An 18171-nucleotide genomic window follows, 5' to 3' on the forward strand; every position below is an offset into this window, starting at 1 on the left:
AATTTTAAATTCTTTTTTTACCAATCGTTTAGTGGTTGATTGGTAATGTTAAGAGCTGTAAGTTATTGAAAATTTTATTTTAACATTCCAGTTATGTATAGTGACGATTGCACACATTCACTAATGCTGCGTTCCCACTACACGCGTCGCGCGTCGCGTCACGACGCCGCGTCATGAGTTATCCAATCAAAACGTTTCATTTTATGACGTCATTTCCGACGCAAGATCTTGTCGGAAATGACGTCATAAAATGAAACGTTTTGATTGGATAACTCATGACGCGGCGTCGTGACGCAACGCGCGACGCGTGTAGTGGGAACGCAGCATAATAGCGTCTTCCCGAACGCACCTATTGTGGGCATTCAGGAGCGCATACGTATGTACACGCACTAGGCTCTGGGGTCACATGCGCATGCTCTAGGGCTTAAGCAGGGCGCACACACTTCTGCACAACGCATAATGTGTAAGCATAAGAAAATTGATTGGTCTATTTCCTTATGCACATGCATATGGACCAATCAATTCTCTTATGCTTATGTTTATGCGCTATGCATGTTCGTCTGGATTGACCTTAAAGGTGGAAGCACATAAAATTGCAGGAGCCATGAGCAAAATGCAGAAACCATATGCGCATGCGCGATGGTATCTGTTAGGCCGGTATTCATAATCAGATCTTATTTCAAGACCGTCTTAAGTAATATCTTAAGATGCTAATACGGCTCTGTGATTGGTTAATGACATTTTAAGATTGTACTTAAAATGGTCTTAAATATAAGAACCGACTATGAATACCGGCCATAGAGCTCTTCAGATACCATAGCGCATGCGCATATGGCTTCTGCATTCGTGCTCATGGCTCCTGCAATTTTATGTGCTTCTACCTTAAGACCGCTGGACCAATGAGCATCTTATGTAAATCAATATGGCGACTTTATGCTGGATGCTCATTGGTCCAGCGGTCTTATGCTATGCTTATGCAGCCTATGCAATTTTGTGTGCGATGGCCTTTAAGGTCAATCCAGACAAACTTGCATAGCGCATAAACATAAGCATGAGAGAATTGATTGGTCCATATGCATGTGCATAAGAAAATAGACCAATCCGTTTCTTTATGCATATGGTTATGCACCTATGCAAGTTTGTCTGGATAGACCTTAAAGCGGGGAACACACACTTCTGCACAACGCATAATGCGTAAGTATAAGAAAATTGATTGGTCTATACACATGTGCATAAGGAAATAGACCAATCAATTTTCTTATGCTTACGCATTATGCGTTGTGCAGAAGTGTGTGCGCCCCGCTTAAGCCCTAGAGCATGCGCATGTGACCCCAGAGCCTAGTGCGTGTACATACGTATGCGCTCTTGAATACCCACAATGTGTGCAATCGTCACTATACATAACTGGAATGTTAAAATAAAATTTTCAATAACTTACAGCTCTTAACATTACCAATCAACCACTAAACAATTAATAAAAAAAGAATTTAAAATTCTCAACAGTCAAAGTGTAGGCGCTAAAGAAGGTTAAAAATTTGTTGACAATTAATTTTTTCTTTTTAAAACGCAAAACTACTAAAAGGTTTCAATGCGGTACCAAACATTGCCAATCAATCGCCAATCGATTAAAAAAAAAAAAAAACTACCACAGTCAAAGTGGGGGGGCTAAGAGAAGATCAAAAATTTGTTTTTTCGATTTTCTAAAGAAACGCGCAACCACCAAAAGTTTTTAATGCGGTACCAAACATTGCCAATCAATCGCCAATCGATTAAAAAAAAAAAAAACTACCACAGTCAAAGTGGGGGGGCTAAAAGAAGATCAAAAATTTGTTTTTGATTTCCTAGAAAAACGAGAAACTACCGAACGTTTTGAATACGGTACCAAATACTACCAATCAACCACCAAACGATTGGTAAAAAAAAATATATCAATAATCCACTTGGGGGGGCTAAATTTGTTTAGGTGGTCTCCCCTACGTTGAAATAAAAATATTTTTTAATAAAATATCATTTGTAATCAATAGAATAGATTTGTAAAATGTACCGAAATCTCCCCTTTTTGTTTGAGTAATCAATCAATAACCTAACATCTGTTAAATTGAAATATATATAATCAAGGACGAAACAAGTTGTTTGACAGTTACCAAATTAAAATAAATATTTGCTTTCACATATAAAATGATTATAAAATAGGAATCTGCAGTATATTTTAACACTATGACAATTATTGTAAATATAAAACACTACACTAAAACGAAAAATGATGCTATATGTTGCAAGAATAATTTATAGCTTTTTAACGTTATTTTCAATCAACTTAAAGAAAACACCATTTTCGATTAGGACTGTATCTTGGTAGCCTAATAATATTATTTGTGTGAATGTGCATTTCTTTGCCTTAGGGTAAATATTTCCCTTTACACAGCCAGCTCCGATGACCTTAACCGATGACATATGTTGTCAAGGACATGATCCTGAGTAACTTTTCCTTATAACTTAATGGTCGCTCATTGCTTATTTAAAAGTAATGAACAAAAAAAGTTTGAAAAATTTACAAGTTTGTCAGTGCTAAAGGAAATATTTTGCTGATATATGTATATGACGTGACAAATGTCGCGTTCCCCGACCCGGATAGTAGCTCGGCCGAGAGAGGCGTCAGGGATGGTGCCTCCGCCCGGGGCGGGCGGAGCGCTAGCGTTTGAAGGTTAGGTTGTGACCGGACGGCACGAGTTGAGCCCGATTCCGGCGGATAATATTCCTATCGAACGGTCGCCACTCGGTTTAACCTTAGACTACCGAGAAGGTAAGTTCGCATCAACGCCACGATTATTCGCAAGACGCTAATAGGATTTCTTTGTTTCAGAATGATGTCCCTGATGGATCACCGTTGCTGCTTCTCATCCCTGGATCCTCGCTTTACATCGCATACCAGATAGAGGTAAGTAAGGATAAAATAATTATGTCCTAATTATTTGAATTTTATTTCAGACTGATGTCCCTGTTGGATCACCGTTGCTGCTTCTCATTCCTGGATCCTCGCTTTACATCGCATACCAGATAGAGGTAAATAATTATAAAATAATTATATGATAATTATTTTAAGTTTTGTTGCAGATCGACGCCCGGAATGGATCGCCGTTGCTGTTTCCCGTCTCTGGATCTTCGCTTTACATCGCATACCAGATAAGGGTAAGTCCCGATAATTATGTTTAATTATATACTAATTCACTTCTTTTCTTTCAGGTTACTGCCCCGGATGGATCGCTGCTGTTGCTGCTGTGCTTCCCCGGATCCTCGCTTTACATCGCATACCGGATTGCCGCTGGCCAACGTTGGATCATCGTCGAAGGACAAGGTGAGTAGAAGGTAAGTATTGATAATTTTTTATAATTAATCAGGAGAATTTGTTTCAGAATTAATTATTCTTTAATTCCAGATCATCATTTCAACACTACAGGCCGTTTCACAATGTTATAAAGGTGTCTCACATCACGAGTTTCGCGTTTCGGTGTGGATGTCGCTTTATTTAATAAAAATCACAATTGTTTAATTTGCGTATCTCGGCTTATTAATTTCGTCGATACGATGCTTTTAGTCCAGATAATTATTCCGATCGGAGGACTCTGTGCCCCGTGATTGTTGTACTATGATTACGCACTCGGCCGTGATCATCACTCTATCATACAATGTTCGTGCGCAGAATTAACGAACGAGTATCCGGTTGTTAAATACACTGATTAATAATGTCCGCACAATATTCCGTACCCGCGTGACCCAATGCCCGTGGTTGTTCTATACTCGATATGCACTTCCGTTAATTAACAATGAATCCGAATTTCAACTCGCGTATTGTTGCTAACACTCGATTGTATTTGGCAACTAAGTGCCCCTCGCTATTGTTAAGACGAGTAATTTAACGCGATAGTACGCGGGAATTCTCGGTTGTTAAGTATAACGCGTATGCCGATCGTACAGAGTGTGATACGTGTGTTCGCCACGGCTATACCCGAGAGACTGCCTCGAGCGGTCGCTCTCGCTGGGCCTCCCCACTTATGCCGGGTTGCTCCCACTTTCCGAACTTTCTCTTTCGCCTATTGTTCGCGGCCAGCACATCTGGCGCGATCATGCAAAAACAAGATGATTATCACTACCCTCTCGCGTGCCCTTTTGCGCACCTTCGATTTCCGTCCGTTCTGGAAGGTTCCCGTGGAAATTTCCACGCGCAACGCAGTGAGAACCTTCCTGCCTTGGCACCGCTGCACCAGGTTTTCACTTCCGGCGCCTACCTGATGGACGCGCGTACCGGGTCCGGGGGATGTTCCTCCGTGCTCCCAATACGGGTTATCTTCGTAACTTTTCGTCAACGCCTCGGAATGAACGCGTTGATCTTTGTACGACGACTATAACTAAACTTTATCGCCAACCGCTAAATAAAATAAGACCTTTTCGATCGGCGGTGAGTCAAAGCAACAATTAAACCTTATTTCGGACCGATTGGCCGGATATATTTTCTAACCTATATCTATGTACTACATCGGCCGCACGGACATGCCGCCCTTTCAACAGTATGCTACTTAACCTGTTAGAATCGCAACGAAATGAAAATTAATCTGGAATTAATTTGACCATTCGGGTCTTTAACGCAACTTATCTCTTTAACGAGTTATGATCATTCGTCTTCGCGGAGACTAAAACTAATCGGAGAAAGAAATAGCCATATGGGCTTAACGCTGTTTTAATTTAGAGACAGAAATAGCCATATGGGCAATGCGCAGTTTCAGTCTGAAGGAAATGGAACGCCCGAACAATTGCCTGGATTCAATGCCTCTTCCCTCACGACGAGTCCTCCCTTCGTACTCGCTGGGAGGTTTTTATTCTCATTCTACACCGTATGCGTTCGCCATGGCGCAGGCGCCGTCTTTCCTTAACTTGAACATAAAATGGTTCGCGATTATTTTCGATCCGTCCGCTGCCCGGGGTTGCGGTTGTCCTCTCCGCTCGCTCCTCTGGTTCCTGCGTCCGCTGACTCGTTTCTTGCGGGGTTTCACCCGCTCTCGGCTGCCTACCCGAAGTGTACGGCTGCAAGGTTTAATGTCAATTTTGCGAGACTTACAGGTGCGAGAGGGTACGGAGCAGATGGCCACGGTCATTCTGTAACGGCGTATGCCGCGACGTGGGACTTACAGGTGGACATCCGGAAGCTTATGAGGACGGACGGCCGGCGGGCAGGTCACGCTGAGGCCCACGGACGGTGTATACGGAAGGCCTGTCAAAGCACGGTAGCCCGCACGAACAAACTGCAGCCCGAGGCACGGGGGCCCCGGAAGAAGGGACGCCCCGACGAAGGTCTCCGTCAAGGAAGGGGCCGCCACCGGAGTACCGCCACCGGTCGACGAGCCATGGCCCGACCAGCCTGGCCGTCGGGCAACCGGTTCGTGAGTCGCGGCCTGACCAGCCGATCTCACGGCGGTGAGTTTTGAAAATACCGCCGGCGGAAGAAAGCAGCTGCAAGTGGGCGCCCTAGTCAGGCGCGGCGATCGCCTAGAGGGATCGCTAACGTGCCAGGGCGCAGCACCGACAGGGCGAGGGACACCGGCGCGCAAGCGCGCGGGCGCGCGCGGGCCCAGCGTGGTCCCGCCCGGCCGAGGGAAGATCACTGTCGTGTGAGCCGCCGAATCGCAAGGTACCATCCAGCCCCGAGCAGGACGACGAGCTGCCGGATCGAACGCCCTTTTGTAAGGCCACTGCTCTGCCACCTCGCAGTAAGATCATTGATACATTGAGGCCCTCCCGGGAGTCGCGTTGTGCCGCGAAAAGTATGGGATCCGCTATTAATCTTTATCTCGAAAAAAATACCGCGGGAGAGCCCGACCGGGAGAAGTGATCGCCATTGCCCGTCTCGGGGATTCGAGCGTACGGCCGCCGACAGTCAGCGTGCGGTTAGTCTTGTTGCGTGTAATTTCGTGTCTTCGTTCGTTTAAGCGTACCGTGTCGAAACGATTCGCGGAGTGAGGATTGTTCGCGCGGAGGATACTGTACGTGGCGAAGCGAGCTCGCCGTGAGCACCACGTGATCACGCCGTGGCGCCGGGCGCCCGTGAGTGGCGTGAGTGTTACGTTTCTTCGGGACTCGCGTAATCAGGAGATTCGCGGTCATACTTCCGCGTTAATCGTACGTGAATGTTTTTGCGTTCGTCGGTATTAGTACTCCCGCGCTAGTTGCAAGTGAAGCTTCTTGCGCCCCTTCGGGATTAATGATTCATGATTCTGTCGCGTTTCATTGTAAGTCAATCCGTGCGTTTCGTTGTGAATAATGATTCACGGTTTTGTCGCGGTTAATTGTAAGTAAATTGCGTTAGTTGTAAGCGCGGAACTTCGTGCGTTGTTGTGAGTAAATGTTTTTGGGTATTTCGCGTTTAACCGTCCGGGTAGGATTTGCTACGATTTATGTCGGGGAATAATCTTGTGCGAATTCGGCCGGGATTGCTGTGCAGTTCGGCGACGGAATGAGTATCGCGCTCGTGGGGTGACACGCGGCGTTTATTCGGATTCTGCTTGTTCGCCGTGGAACGTTTACCTCCTTCCACATGCCGTCGACCTTATTTAATCTAAATATATTTGCCTGTTTATTGTTAATCTGGTGTGTTATTTACGCTAGGCTCCCTCTCCTCTTCCAACCGCGATTATTCGAAGAAACTCACGCCTGACAGAATTGCGATCTCGTATATCGTGGTGTGAGGAATCGCACCTGGCGCCCAACATTTTAAGAAACTATTCAGTCAAGCTACCATCTGGGTTTCGGAGAGTATTATCGCGATTTTGGGAAATAATTATAGAAAAACTAGAGATCCTTAATAAAGAAAAGCGACGGCGCGCTCCGGCCCGGCTGGCGAGACCGGGCGGACATTGTCGGTGTCGTCATAATAGACAGTACACATATGAGCGGAAGAGGGACGGTAGCCCCTCCCCCGCAAGCAGGGAGGATGGGAGTGGACCTCGGTTCGCGTGAAAAGTCGAAAGCATTGTGCAATTTTACCAAGAATATGTCACAATTTATTCATTAATTAATTGATACATTAGTTAATGGATATAAAAAAGCCATTATTTCAAAAAATTGCGGTATTTTTTCATTAAAATGATACTGTTTCTTAAACAAAAATTTAGCTATGTAATTTATAATGTTCTTATTTTATGCCAAAACAAGACAAAGCAGCACGCATATCGCGCCATAATTGTACTATATTTTGTGTACACCTGACACAGAATCTACAAACTTCTCAGAATGATTCACAGTCTGATGTATGTAATTAAAATTATTCAAAGATCTGTATCCTTTCTAACAGTCACTATAGATTATTGTGCCAGGTTTAATACGTTGTTGAATAATATATTGTGTAACGATGCACCCGTTTCAACGCATCGTCTCCCGGCTAACATCCGCCGGATGCCGCCCGACCACCATCCGTCGGGCGAGGATAGGGCGCGGTGCGCCCACTTTTTTTTTAACGCTCAAAATTAATTATCGTGTGCGCGAGCGTTTGCGGCTCGCGGCACCGCTATCCCCTTGGAGCTCCGACGAGCACCGACGGGAGCCGATCTTCGCCGAGTGCGGAGCGTCCGCCCGGCGCGCGGCGCGAAGATCAGCTCCCCCACCGAATCTATCGCTCCGGGGGGGTATAAAAATCAGTGTCGCGGCAAAAGAACTCACTTCTACTCCAGACCGGCATCAGCTCCGCCGACCTCGAGAAGAAGAGGCCTTTCCTAAACTTTCTAGGGCGGCACAAAACAAGGTCCAGTGATCTATGCCTCGTCTAAGTGCTCTTAGTAGCCGTCCGGACTCTTTCTCATCTGAATTCCCGGTTGCGACAGCCAAGCAGGGTCGAAGACACTCGGCCTCGTGACAAGCGAATTCTTGTTGCCTCAGCTCCAGCGTTCCCGAACCGACCGGCCGGCCAGCTACCCGGACCGATCGCTCCTTCCTTTACAATCGCGACTCGATTCTTGTTGCTGTAAATATCGCGTTCCGCCCCCCGTGTGCACTTGCACATCACCGCTGTAAATATCGCGTTCCGCCTCCCCGTGTGCACTGGCACACCGGCGCTGTAAATATCGCGTTCCGCCCCGTTAAAGTAATTATGCGTATGCGTTCGTATAAACCGAGAAATTTGTTGCGCCCGCAACAACTACCGTTGTAACCGTTGTAACCGTTGTAACCGCGCGTTTCGTGTAAACCTGCATATTATTATTGCATCAGCGCAAGTATTAATTTTTATGTCGAAAATAAATAAACGTGGTGTGTGAATCGTATACTGATTACTGTCTCTAGGCCTACTTATCAAACCCCTAATCCAAGTTCGATAAAACGGCAGGTCGTTATAATTGTAATTAATGTATTTGCAGTACAATCTTTTACTGCGATAATAAATGTGCAACTATGTTACAAACAAGGTCTATCATTGTACAGTTCGGGTTTTCAACTTTTCATGCGAATCAAGGTCCATCCCCACCCCCTGCTTGTGGGGAAGGGGCGGTAGCCTCTCCCCCGCTTACATGTGTATTGTCTATACACACATCAACACACATATCAGCAAATTACCTCCCAAAGTAGTGACAAATTCGTATATCTTTCAAACTTCTTTTGTTCATAACTTTTAAATAAACAATGAGGAACGATTAACTTATAAGGAAAAGTTACTCAGGGTCATGTCCTTGACAACATATGTCAAGGTCAAGGTCATCGGGGTTGGCTGTGTAAACGGAAATATTTATCAAAAAACCTGTTGTGAGCGCATAACGTTATAATGATTAATTAATGTACTTGGCAACACCGAGTTGCCTCCAATAGGTAATCCGACCCTAGCAACTAAAGTCGAATCTGAATTCCGCCAAAAACCTGACGATTGCATCGACCGATCGATCATCCGATGCAAACCGACACCGGAACCAGGAGCGTTCAACTCGAAGACGACCGAAAGCGCTGATGCGAAGGTCAGCGCAAAGAGCTGACAACAGTCACTAATTAGAATCGAAACGAACACGTGCGTCACCATAACTATCACAATAATTATAAATCATTATAGTCGTTAAGCGACTTCTGTAACGCGAATATCGGGACTTAAATAACTGGGACAATTGTTAACTAAACAAGAAAAATATATTTCAATAATAATTTCACACAGTGCGACGAGCAATTCATTCTCCAATCCGAAATTCCAGAATCCTGTGCCAGCCCTGAGCACCAACTCCTGGTTACGGCACAACAAACCTTAGTAAACATAGGTCGAAAGCTCATGATATAAACATTTTTGTATTACTACCATGATTGACTTACAAGGGAACAAGCCGAACCCAAACTCTTTTATTTTGATGAACTTTTGTAGGTATAGTGATTTAATTCATGAATAACAGTTTCATGTTTCATTTTGTATCCTATAGTCCTTTAAAGGTATGATTTTTAACCTAAAAGTAAAAAGAGTGCTTTTATTTCTTAGCGTACCTATAACTCTTAAGAGAAAAATGTTTTAAATAAAAGTTTAATGGTAAGTTAAGGTCTGTACAAAGTGATGTAAACAAAAATGTAAAAAAAAAGTTTGCAAAATATTGCAATATAAAATTTTTTTAACTTACCATTGAACTTTTATTTGAAACATTTTTCTCTAACTTGTGAGCGCACAACGTAATAATGATCAATTAGTGTACTTAGCAACAGCGAGTTGCCTCCTATAAGTAATCCGACTCTAGCGACTAAAGTCGAATCTGAAATCCGCCGAAAAACCTGACGATTGCATCGGACGATCGATCGATCATCCGATGCAAACCGACATCGGAACCAGGAGCGTTCAACTCCGGGACCACCGAAAGCGCTGATGCGAAGGTCAGCGCAAAGCGCTGACAACGAGAAGTCAACGCTAAACTCGGGAGCCCCCGAGTTAGCAACAGGATGTCGATTCCGACATTATATACCGCCGAATAGGAAGATCAAGCAGGCAGTCTCTCATTTAAGATTGTAACGAACGTGCGGTCATATTTGGTACAATCAAACTTAGAATAATTATTCGGGCTTTGTAAAGGAAGAAATATACCATTATTAAACGTCAAGAGTTTAATTAAATCTTTGAGAAAGTAAAGTTTAGTTAAATCTTCGAAGTGACATCTCTTGAAACATTCCGATGTGTGTGCATCTATCTTCCAAACCGGAATTCTGAATCCTGTGCCGGCCCTGAGCACCAACTCCCGGTTACGGCACAACAAACTTTAGCAGTTTAAGAGTTATACGCTAAAAAATAAAAGCGCTCTTTTGAGTTTTAGTTTAAAAATCATACCTTTAAAGGGCTATAGGATACAAATAAAGCATACCGTTATTCACTCTACATACTTACACTGAGAGCCAAAAAATAGTCTCTGAATTTTCGTTCATTCTCAACTTTTAATCTCAATACACAGATGCTTACTTAAAAAAAGTAATGTTTGCTGAAAAACACAGTAATATTTAAAGATTAAGATCGTAAGCGATACTGTCTGAAAGAAATTGTTGTACCATTGAATGTACAAATGCAAAAATGCTAGTAACAATAATTTATTCTGGATAGGAATACAGCGTTGAGCGCGATGCGCACACCGGTCGCGCGTACCTCAGACGGCGGACACTTGTCAATTTATAAATGATCGTTCATATTCTTCATGCGCTTCGAATTACGAATATTTCTAGGATACACTCCACGTTCAATTTTATAATATTTAATGCAATAAGATACAATAAGTAAAACCGTTAATAACCGGGCAACTCAGAGCGATCGATATATTTATTCGGCGGTTGTTAAAGCGACACTGAATATTCACCGCGGTCTCGGATACCGCGGTTCGGCGATTTCCCACCTGTTCGACAATTCGCACACGCTACTTACACGTGATCGGGCCGTGCGGCATCAGCCGTTACAAGAATCTATACAGAAATAATAAAAAAGAAATAATTACTGAGAAGTTCCATTATTCAATCATGTGCAATTATGTAACCATTACTGTTGTCTCTCCATATTCGTTCTATTACGCGAGTTCAGAGCAGTTTAGAGAGATATATGAGATTCATAATAGTTATTGTAGAATAGATTGTTAGCTCAGCGTTAGCGTATTAGGCTGTCATTCCGGAATCTTAAGTTCGAATCCCGTCTCCCGTCAATGTGTTTTCAAAAATTGTGTTACGTCCAGCCCCGGGATTAGGGTAGAAAGGCTAACCAGAGGGGTCGGGGTGAGGAAGGACGCAACTAGATACTTACAAATGTCGCTCGCAGGTACGCGCTCTGAGACGCGTGGCGCGAGCCGAGCGCACTTTTATGACTCAGGAAGGGTCAACGTTCGTAAAGACGCTAGGACGCCTTTCGTGAGCGGTGCGATCGTCGGTCCTTTTTCGAGTCAGAGAATTTAATCCCTTTAACTCGGGATCGGACCTCGTGCAATTTCGAGAGAAGGAAAGTACTGAGGGTGAGGTCTTAAATTAAAGAAAGAATGGAGATGTCTTTAACATAAGTATTCATATTTATTTGACATAAAAAAAAATGTTATTTGATATAAAAATAATTATAAACTAGGCGTTAGTGTAAGATGTATATATATATATATATATATATATATATATATATATATATATATATATATATGAAAACAAAGGAGAGTCTATGTAGACGGTTGTTGAACATTATGTACATTTAATGAAATTTTTTATCGGGAATTAGAAATAAATAAATGTATTTTGTAATTATTATTCTAAGTCTATCACCTCGGGTTCGTCTACTTCCTCGAGGTTTACAACGGTCGAGGCGGTCGAGGAGGTCGGGGACGGACTTCGGGAAGAGGAGGGGGAACCGGGAGGTTCTAGGAAACGGGCGGGATCGGGGTTGACGGGGACCACGCGAAATGGGCCCACGCGACAAACAGGGCGAGAATGTTCGGCAATAGGGCGAGACGGTAAGACAACAGGGCGAGAAGGTGCGATAACGGGGCAATTTTCCTGTGATGAACAGGGTTCTTCCGGAAGGGTTGGCGGAGGCGGCGGAGTGGCGAGTCGCAGAGGACCTACGTTGGCTGATTCTTGAGGGAAGTCAAGCTCTCTTCGCGCCTGCCTGTTCCGACGATTCTTTATGTGTCTCGAGGCGGTTAGCGACCTCTTAGGGGTGGGACTACCCGAATCCACTACAAATTAGTGGATTGTTAATATTTAAGCCCACTAATTGCGGAGATGTCAGCTCGGGTTTTGGAGATTAGGGAGATAGAACAATACCTCGAGTCCACCGACGAGTCAGGTAGCTCGAAGCAATAGATTATTCCAAATCTGCCGACGAATCGACTATCCGTGAATAATAGAAGAGATTATTCCGAATCTGCCGAGACGAATCGACTAATCCGTGAATAATAGAAGAGATTATTTTGAATCCGCCGACGAATCGACTAATCCGTGAATAATAGAAGAGATTATTCCGAATCTGCCGACGAATCGACTAATCCGTGAATAATAGAAGAGATTATTCCGAATCTGCCGACGAATCAACTAATCCGTGAATAATAGAAGAAGATTACTCTGAATCTTCCGATAATTCGGCTAATTCCGAGTAGTAGAGAAATAAAAAGGGGCTAGAGGATTTGAGGGACATGGATCCGAGAGACTTCCCGAACAGAAGAAAATAAGGGTAATAGAAAGGAGTGTGTTTGCGACTTATTACTTGGTGAGTTCTAGTTTAAGTTCTTTAGAAACCTCTTAGAAGGATCCGGTAACTCTCGATTGGTTGGTGATTCTCCGCGTAGGTTGGTGGAATTATCACTCGTAATTTCAACGCGCACAACTTGATCTATTAGCACTTAAGCGACAGAAGACCGAGGTTAACTGCAGAGATTGAAGCTTAAGTCGTTCAAGAGACTGAAGTCCGAGAAGAAGAGAGAGAGTGCCGCAATGTCAGGATTTATATAGGAAAATGTAAGGAATGGAAGGGGTGGATTTCATGTGGGGTGTGTCAGGTTTTTCGTTTAAAAGATTTTCGGTTGGCGGGATGTTTCTGATTATTATTCAAGGGATTTCTTATTGGGCGAAATGTTTCTCACCCAAGAGCTAGATTTTAAGTTTCGCCTATCCTAGGAAGCTAGAGACGGTTATCGATTTTTCCGGTTTTCCATTGGTGAGCCCCTTCGTAGGGTCCCCACTATCTTATTGGGGGTGTAACCCATCGGTTCTTCCAGTGACGCATTTGTTTTTCGGCTATCGCCAATTTCTCTTTTATTGGGGTTCCTCGCTTATCTCGCGACCCTGTTTTTATGTTGACAGACGATCCATACTTCTCAATTTTAAGTGCAGTTTTATTGCAAACAGAAACTTTCGCCACGTGCTCTTAAGATTTCTAAAAGCACGTATTAGGTTTCGTTTCTGTTTGTCGGAACATCGCACGGCCAGTTTTGAGTGAGTCGCGCGATATAATACAGATCCCCATCATCCCCCGTCTGGAATTAAGGCCCCTTTCTGCGCGTCGTGTCGCCGGGTTTATAGTTATGGGCCAGACGAGGTTGACGAGCATCTGGTCACCATATTCCCCGTCTGTTAGTAATTTGTCATCTGAGAGGTTGCTTTTAGTTGCTCAAGCAAATAGGTAGTTTGATCATAAAAAAAAGAAATGTGAGCAGACCTAACCTCACCCCCCCCCCCCGATCAATAACCATCCGTACTCGGTTTGTTTATCCTAATCTTAAGGGCTATCTTAGGCGCATAAAAATTCCCGCGAAAAAGGGATATCGTAGAGTCCGCAGGACGTAACAATTATAAAACAGTGCGTAATTTTAATTAATAAAATAGAATATATGCGGAACCACAAATACAAATTAAATTATAAAAATATATAAAAAAATAAAAACTATTTAAAAATAAAAAAGAAAAAAATTATTTTTGTTTTTTCGTTAAAATATTGCACCGAAATCATTATTGGTCTTTATCGTAATGGTTACTGTGAAATCCGTACTGGTTACTGGAAGAATGTTTTACTTGACTTATCCGAGCAGTAGCGAGCAGCAATTCTGTAAGACCTCAGTTCCGGTACTACCGCGGTATTAAGGGCTCGATCTCGGCCATGACCCGATGTTGCTGATTGCAGATATCGATTAGATTACCGTTTATATCGATTAAATTGTGGCTACCAATTCCCGTTATTGTAAATGCCGATTAGATTACCTTTGCATTTTGGTTAAACGCGTGGTCGCGGGGCCGGCCGAGATAGCGCCCGGAATGTTTGTTGGAAAGCCCTCCTCGGAAGCTCTGACGCGGCCGGCAGAGTCAATTCGCGTTTATTGTGTATTGTTGCGTGTTTGCGCATATTATAATTTTGTTAAGGAGAATTAAAAAGCTATTACCACTTGGGTTGGAATAGGAAGATTCGTTAATGGGAACACAAAGATATATACCAGTTGGATTTTATTTTTTAAAAGTAATTGCACAACAATTATTTTTCAAAGCAATATATAAAAATTTTACATCTTTTTTTGAAATACACGTCACTTGGGTTGAGTTAGGTAACATAATTTTGTGATATAATAATTTTGTTAAGGAGAAATTAAACTACCATTTGGGTTAGATTTTTGAATTTAAAAAATACATCGCGTGTACTTGGCGCCTTTTTTTTACCTTTTTTGAAAAAGGTAATTTTGTACCGATATCACGCATTTTGTAGTGTTAAGCAGAGATCGGCAAAATAATTTTTATTTTTTATTATTTAATTATTTACAAAATAACAATAAATTTTTATTAAATTAGCAAATCAGAAGAAGTTAATAAAAATAAATAATATTTATAAAAATTAATAATATTTAGGTAAAAGTGAATTACAGATTACTTAAAAAATTCGTAATTTGTCAGAAAAAAATTTCTAGTTCGTGAAAGTTAGTATTTAGGTAAAAATGAATTAATTTCTTTTGCAAATTGATAATTAGTAGAAATAAATTCTTTATTATTAAAATAATCAGATTTTTCGCCCGCGCGGAGCGCGGGCTCAAAATCTATCCCCCTCTCTTCAAACTCATCCATTAATTAGGAGCACCAAATTTGATATTCTTTCTCCTCAAACTCTAACCTACATCTTCGAATTTTTTTTAAATAAATAATAAATAATAAATAATAGATAATATTATAGATGCAAATTAGCATATTGTCAAATATTTCAAAAACGTAATCCCCTATATTGAATTCTTTAAATTTTATTTTTGCTCGCGCTTCGCGCGTTTTCACCTTCCGCTGACCCGCCATTATTGACTCTTTCATTTTATATTGTTTCTGTTCCTCCTTTTTCTATTTTATTTAAAAACTCTACCGGGTTTAGTTTTACATTTGTTGCCTTTCTGTTCTAATATCAATTTATTTATTCTTTTTTTTTGCCCGCGCTTCGCGCGCTTTCACCCTTTGAAAAATTATCCATTAATGAAAAATTAAACTTATACTCCAAGAATTAAAAAAATTTTAATAAAAAAAAATTTAACTTAATATCTCATGCGGTACCAATCTCATCAAAATCATCAACAAAAATTAGTAAAATTTTGGCACCGATTTCAAGAAGATCGATCCATTAAGGTAGTCCTTTCGCCGAAACAGCTAGTTAAGTAACAGTCCGTCATAAGGTAATTGAAAACAAACATATTGACAAACATAACACAACATCCCAATAATTATAATAATATAATGGTATTGATATTATAGGTATTTATATAGATGTATTTATATAGAATAGTTACTGCACCTCAAAAATTAATAAAAATAGGCTCATTCGACGCATTTTGGCACGAAACGAAAGAATCTGGCAGAAAAATGCGGCGGTCTGCCCTGCGAAACGAGATATTTAGCGTTAAAGTTGACGATTCTTAGGTTAAAAATCCTGTCATACCGACGTGATGTAGCGATCATGAACATGCCCCGCGGCCACATGCGCATGCTCCGTGACCGCACGCGCATGCAAAAGTGTGCGAATTTTAAACGTATGCATACTTATAATGCATAAATATAAATATGTACTTTTCATATACCAACTATTCTCTGCTTTAACAAATTATTTCTGCTACAAATATTAAGCGTTGAAGTTAACGAAACAAAAATAATGTATTAAAGCAGAGAATAGTTAATATATAAATATGTGCTTTTTGTGGGGTTGTAGGTTAGGATTAGGTTAAGGTGCGTCGTTTCCACAAATAACGAAACGTTCAATTGGGTATAATCTCGCTAGGTTTATTCATGCTCTCTGTACAAAATAAATATCTCTTCTATATGAATGTGTAGATGGTCGTGTGTGTTGGTGTAAGTTATCCTTGTGTAGTGTAATATATGCATTACTATTCTTTGAATAATTGTTTAATAATTGATTTCTTCTTCTCGAAAATAATTTCTCGCGGGACCACCAGGTTCCGTCCGGGAGTCCTAGGCTTGCCTTTCGGAGTGGACGGAATGGGACTCAGTCGGGTCTGAAGAAATCGAGGTCGTGTAGGTGTCTTAAAAATGTAGTCTGTTTGAGTTGCCACAGAGTTCTCCAGATCAATAGGATGAAGTGGGCGTCGGACACGTGGAGCTCGTGGTGGTATATCGATCGGATAGAGTTTCCACGATAGGAAGGTTTCTATCCTGGAGATCGGTATGGAGTCCCTCGCCTGGATCTCAGGAGCCGGTATGTCCTTGGGAGCCGGGGTAGAGATAGGTACGAGCTTCCAAAGTAGGAAGAACTCTACCTTGGAGGTTAGGATCGGATCCCGCGTCGTAGCCTCAGGAACAGGAGTTATAGCTGGTGTAGGGCTCGGTAGGACTGGAGTCGGACTTGGAATAGATGATGACTTGATTTCCACCGATTTCAGTGTTGCTGGGTCAGTATGACCCCACTTGGCAATCGGGGTGAATTTCCACTTCGGCTTGGACTTGGTCTGCAGGATACGTTTCCAAGGAGGTAGAGTTTCTACCTTGGTAATCAGGATGCGGTACTTCGTCTTGGTCACAGGAACAGGAGTCGGAGCCGAGGCCGTAGTCAGAGAAGGCAGCGCCTTGGTCTCAGGAGCAGGAGTTAGAGATGAAGAAGGCAGCGCCTTGATCTCAGGAGCAGGAGCCGTGGTAGGAGAAGGCAACGCCTTGGTCTCCACCGGATATGAAGTTGCCCGACGGGCTGGGTCGCGACGACCCCGGAAACCTTTCCGCGGCAGGGTGTCGGTTGACTCTTTACCGTAGATAGTTAACGCCCTGCAAAGCAGGTATAGACGAAGGCCCTGAGGAGAGCAACGCTCCGTATCTACGAAGGCCCTAAGTAGAGCAACGCTTCGTACCAAAAGAGAATTATGTCAGAGGCCCCGGTAGGTAGCACGCCCTGACTGGTGTTCTCAAAGATCGCTGGGGAGGCCCTGCTGAGCTGCCCTTTATATAGGGATCGATGTCGAACCTTACTTACGAGAGAGATATGCCGCGCAGCGGTGCGCGCCGAACTATCCCGCCGATCAATACTCATGCCGCGCACCGATCGATATTATGCTACTATCCGTGTTGCGCGCCGCGCGCCTCCCGTCATACGTCATACTATTCGTGTAGCGTATGTACGGTCGCGCGCACGTGGCGGACAGCTGACCGCCACACTTTTCATATACCAACTATTCTCTGCTTTAACAAATTATTTCTGTTTCATTAACTTCAACGCTTAATATCTGTAGCAGAAATAATTTGTTAAAGCAGAGAATAGTTGGTATATGAAAAGTACATGTTTGACGACTTGACAAGTTATGAAATCTCTGTCATACCGACGAAATATAGCGACACAATCGCGAAATTTTAAACAAATGAAGCGCGCCAATGCTATGTCTGATATGGGTCGTATGCACCCGTACGCAAAATAAGAATCGTAATAAAAATAATCTAGAGGAAATGTTGTTTTTTAAATTTATACAGTTAATGGCGAGTCATGAAAAATTAGTGGATTTTTTAATTCAACACGGTGTGTTGCCATCAAAAATTAATTGTGAGAATTGCGGTGTAAAATTAACTATTAATAAAGAGACATTATTGTTCCGATGTCAAAGAAGATATGCTACAGCAACTTCTTCAAAAAAGAAACGTGTCTCCAAATGCTGTTATTTTTTTAAAAGTGCTAAAGTAGGCACTTGGTTTGGAAACAGCAATTTGGAACTCGTT

General features: G+C 42.5%; 1 protein-coding gene across 1 annotated transcript in view; it reads right to left on the reverse strand.

Moving 5' to 3' along the window:
• Positions 1 to 18171, reverse strand: part of LOC139812081 (cilia- and flagella-associated protein 58) — a 346663-nt gene that overhangs the window by 247323 nt on the left and 81169 nt on the right. The gene's annotated exons all lie outside the window — the stretch shown is intronic.

The sequence above is a fragment of the Temnothorax longispinosus genome, chromosome 4 (assembly GCF_030848805.1).
Source record: "Temnothorax longispinosus isolate EJ_2023e chromosome 4, Tlon_JGU_v1, whole genome shotgun sequence".
NCBI classification, from domain to species: domain Eukaryota; kingdom Metazoa; phylum Arthropoda; class Insecta; order Hymenoptera; family Formicidae; genus Temnothorax; species Temnothorax longispinosus.